This window comes from Alosa alosa, chromosome 8 (assembly GCF_017589495.1).
Source record: "Alosa alosa isolate M-15738 ecotype Scorff River chromosome 8, AALO_Geno_1.1, whole genome shotgun sequence".
Lineage (NCBI taxonomy): Eukaryota > Metazoa > Chordata > Actinopteri > Clupeiformes > Clupeidae > Alosa > Alosa alosa.
In genome coordinates this window covers 10,096,511-10,101,890 of record NC_063196.1, presented here as the reverse complement: position 1 = coordinate 10,101,890, position 5,380 = coordinate 10,096,511, and positions in this window count along the sequence as shown.

Here is a 5,380-nt window from a genome sequence, read left to right as displayed (position 1 = left end):
CGCCCCTTCGTTGACCTCCATGACAAAAACACAAAACCTCTTTGTTCCCCCGCCATGTTTGCCCGTCCGCTGGGCGACACTGGCTAGGACTTGTCGTGCCGAAAAAATGTTCTTTTCTACTCACTGTCAAGTTAACGATGTTTTGATTTATCTGGTTTGGCCTGCTACGTTTAACCGTGTTTGTCCAGAGGAGTTCAAGAGCGTGTCAAGAATGTGTTGAATCTTCTTCCGAGTGACTGAGCCTTTTTTTTTGTCTTTCGCCATGGACTGCATGGACAGTGAAGCTAAGAAGCGTGTTTGGTCTGTCACCAATATAACAGGCGCACTCTTAAGACCAAAGGACTCGATCACAGAACTGTGTGTGTGTGTGCATGTGTGTGTGTGAGTGAGTGTCTTGACTACACCATTGTGGTTCAGGAGGCCAAAGTACAAAGACTTTTGTAAAAAAAAGAAAAGCTAACTTTAGTCCTGTTTCAGGATGCTCTGTATTTGTTTAGAGTTTAATGGTACCATGAGAAAGCTTCAACTCTTCATAGGCTTTGAGCAGGACATGTGAGGAGGCGATGGAAACATTATTATCATTTGTTGTTGTTGTTTTCGATAAAAACGTGCAACCTCAGGAGAAGTTCCTCTGCGTAGGCCATAAGGCCTTGGTGGTATTCCTTGTGACCCGAGAAAGAGGATCGACATGCCAAACAAACAAGTGGAAAAAGAGCAAAGCCTCCATTAAGTGCCTTCGATGTAGCGTAAGACATCATACCCACCCCTCTCTTGACCCCCCCACGCCCCCTAGCCACCATTGTTTCTTAAGTGCACTTACGACACCTGTGCCTTCATTTGCCCCTATGCAAACTCTTTGCTGTAATCATACTCATCTGTTCAGCCCCAGAGCTGGCTGAAAGAGCAATAACTTGAACCGTATGAGAGTAACTGTAAAACTATTTATGTGTTTTTAAAAAAATCATTATCATTGTTTCTATTTTTGTTTTTATTTAGAAGTTAGGATTATTTCACATTTGTACTCCTTGTAATGGTTTGTATACTATGTAGATTACGACTGCTTTTCTCTCTGCCAAAAAAAAAGATACATACAAAACAAAAAATGATGATGTTTTTGTAAATAGGTTTTGAGTGATTAAAGCTTGTGAATGATACTGTGCCTGCTGATTTTAATCTGTTTACAGGGTTGCTCTCTGCAGGACTTTTCCCCAAAGGCTCGATCTTGAAAGTGAGCTTTCTCAAGTGTAGACTTTGCTTCTTTTCATTTAAACTAATTTAAAAGTCTGTTTAAACTAATTTAGAAGTCTGTTTACTTTGTCTGGCTTTTTGAGTAATTAGAGTGATATACTGTGTACTTGATTTATTAAGGTACTCTGAAAGGAATCCCACCCTTTCGTCAAATGGAACAAATTACTCCTTATGACCCTCTAGCTAATGTAGTGTTTACGTTTGAAACAACTCTGATGTTCACACAGTCCTTCACAGACCAACTTATTGCTCTGCACTGCTATAAGTGGGAACATATAATGCATAATGCCTTGAATTTGCCCCATTTCAGCTAATCAACAGAGTGGTTCAGGAATACTGAAGAGAAGGGTGTAAATTGGATTCAATGTGATGGCTGTTGAATTCAAACATCAACAACCTTTTGTGAAACCAAATCATGGACTGCATCTTTACAAGGTACATCCTAAAGTCCCCATATTTTCAAGGTTCTGGTTTACTTGGCACCAGCCAGCTCAGTAGTTTCTCTACGCTTTCAGGAAAGAATGGCTCAGTAGTTTCTCTACGCTTCCAGAAAAGAATGGCCCCATCAAACAGGAATTTTGCACACCTCTTGTGGACAGGTGCGCTGGAAAAAGGCCAGAGGTCGACAACCATATAACTAGAAAGACTCCTGCACGCAGTGTTACATTTATTTATAAACTACGCTTCGGCGTTAAGACCTTCGCCAGGTCATAACAGATTATAGTGTTTATAGAAACAGTGCGCAGAAGTCTTTCTAGGAGAAGAATGACTCACCTGTCTGACACCATTCACCTGTGGTGACGGTTCAGGTATCTTCTCTACTGGATGAGACACGGATGAGCATGTGGCCGGGTCAGCTCCTGTCTTGAGAACCGCACACACAGCACACAAACACACTCCAATAGGCCATCCATCATCACTACTGTGCCTATAGTCCAACTAGTAGGACTCTGTTAAGAGAAGCACTGTGTTGTGTGTTGCTGTTTATCTCCCTAATGGGGCCTTCAGATACAATGCAACAACAGCACCACTGCACTACGAAGCCCATTATGTCCAGTGGCTTGTCTATGCAACAATGGTTTGTCTCTGCGTCAAGCTGCATTATTGAATTTTGACAGTGGCACCCTGTGGCAAGTACTATTTTGCGCCGAAACACTCCATAGCAAACAATTTCATAGCAAGAAACATTCAAACAAGATATAGTATTATGTAGTAAAGTTTTATCATTTTTTTCTCAAATCCAGTACCTTTGGGTTAATCGAAATCTGGAACATATCTTAGTTAAACAGTAAGTAAATTGTATTGTGATGTATTGTTTATATGCAGTAATGCCACAGCAAGCTGGCATGACAGTCATCACTTTACAAACTCTCCGCCTCAAGCAAATCTGATTCTTTGATTATTTTACCATATTTCTACTGATATTCCTGTCGTTCGTGATGAGGTTTATTCACAGACCTAACACTAATTGCAGTATAATGTCTGCAGTGTTCGTAAACACTATATGTGGATGATATATTTTGTAGACTGGAAGATAAGATGAAAATACAGTAAACTTAATTTAGAGTAGATAGGCCCATTGAATGTACAAGTAAAATATAGAAGACCAATAGAGAGCCACTATTTATGATCCCAAATGATAACCACTATGTGAGAGGATTATTTGTAAATTTAATTAAAAAATCATACTTCTCCTTTCCAGCCTACCTGGGCTTTGTCAGGGTCCTCAAGGCTTAGTCATGAACATTAATTGGTCTTTTTGACACCAGAGATAAATTATGTCCAATTAAGCGCTCTATTACACAAGATTTTTACACGGCTCATCAGCTGACCCCCCATTGCTTTTCCGCCCTTGTTAAATATCATCTCTATAGGCTCCTTCTTTCTTGACTGCCATTTTCCCCACATAGGCCTTTCTGGCTGCACAATGCTGTAGAGGAAGGCTGATGCAATGTTTTGCCATATTTCTTTTGAGCAGGTTATTGCCTCTTCCATTTTTTTTCTCTTTTTTTCTTGTTTTTTTTTTTTTACAAGAAAAGAGTTATTGCCTGAACAACATAGCACAAATAATATATGGTATATGAGATCCTCTTGGCTAGAATATCTGAGAAACAAAAATAGGACTGAGTATTGTAAACTAATGTAAGTCATTAGCTATGGAACTTTTGCTGCACTTGATACACAAGGACAACATTGTCTTTGGACCCTGTGGCAATTGAATCTTAAAATGCATGGCCATATAAATAGCCCTAAAAATTTAATAAACCTTAAGACGGCCATTCAATCATGGCCAATCACATTACATTTTACAACCACATCCCTCAAATATGGTTTGAACTCATAACCCAATCAAATTACATTACCTTTCAGTCTTCTGACCTGCTAAGATGCCTATTGGTCAAAGGTTCTTGCATGACCAAAACATGTGCTATATGTGTTTCCATATGAATTCTGGGAAGTGCATTTCCAGTGATGGCAAGTTCAGTTGAATTACAGCAAGCCAGTGAGGGGTCTGAAAGGTCCTCCATTTCTATGATGATTGGCCATGTGTAAAATGTGTGTGTGTGGCTACTGTATATGTGTGTTTGCTGCTGTGCCACTCAAATAGATGATAGTAGTCAGGGCACCCAAACCCACCAAGGCTGTTGTGACAGACATGATGCGTTTCCTCTCAGGCTGACACAAACACACGTGTTATTACTACTCACTGTTGTCAGGGCTAGAAAATTAGATAAGATAGTTCTGATTATGTGTTCAACCTACAAGTCTTCTTTGTAGGAGTCATCCGCAGGGCATCCACTTACTATAAATAATGTCTCCACATAACCAAAAAAGAAACCTTCAAAAACAAGAGGACACTGGCCAGTGTCGCCTCTAATGTTCCACTACCCCAGTATATCAACTACTGCGCCACAGACCTAATGAAATCAACAAGAATCGTTTGAATTCCCTGACAACCGAGTATACTGATTGAGCTCTGGGCTCCAAACTCCCTCTCACTGTCTGTGTCCTTCTGTCTACCTCTGCCTGGATAAACAACCTTGGTCTGAGCTCAAAGGGCTCCATATTCCTGAATTTGTCTCCTCGCTAGTCCTCTCAAACAACCTCCCCAATTAGGACAAGATTCTCAGTGCTCTCTATAGCCGGTCAGGTAAGAAAAAACACACATGCCTGTTTGTCTCAACGGTATGTGTGTGTGTAGAATGCCCTTATTATGAAATGTCAACCCTGTAGTCGTGCAAAGGAGGAACCCCTGGTGTTACAGGCAAGCCTTGGGCTTTCTGCCCAAATGAGCTCAGGTAGTTATAATGGAATGGGGGTTAGGTGTCAAAGGGCCTCCTCCTCTCGCTCACCACACATGCAGCCGGGCCCACTGGTTAGCACTCTGGACTTGTAACCGGAGGGTTGCCGGTTCGAGCCCCGACCAGTGGGCCACGGCTGAAGTGCCCTTGAGCAAGGCACCTAACCCCTCACTGCTCCCCGAGCGCCGCCGTTGAAGCAGGCAGCTCACTGCGTCGGGATTAGTGTGTGCTTCACCTCACTGTGTGCTGTGTGTTTCACTAATTCACAGATTGGGATAAATGCAGAGACCAAATTTCCCTCACGGGATCAAAAGAGTATATATACTATACACACATGCCGCTGTGCCCTCTAGGTCAGTGTTACACCAATGAAGTGAGGAAAAGCTTCAGCTCACAGGTGAGTAACCACCATATTAGTGCTACTGTCCTCCAAACACACACACACACAATACATAAAACACCTCAACACGACTTTAACCGACAGCTTCACTCTCTCCCAGTACTGCAGTACTCCTGTTGTCCTGTATACACACAACATACTTCAAAGGGACTATTCAAGTAAACTATGACCAAGTATTCTTTGTAATGCTGAGGCATCTTTGGGAAGGGTCCAGTATGATGCAGTGATACAGCATCAGCATGATAGAATTCTTCGGTGACGATGCTTACAATGATCAGTGAGAATAACGGCAGGTGTGTTTCTTGCGTTTCTACTGCCACCCTGTGGCTAAAAAGTGGACCAAGCATGTCTGAAACAGAACATCCAGGGTTTTTTTTCCTGACAGTGCATCAAGACAAACTGTCTACATACATCTCTTACACACAATATG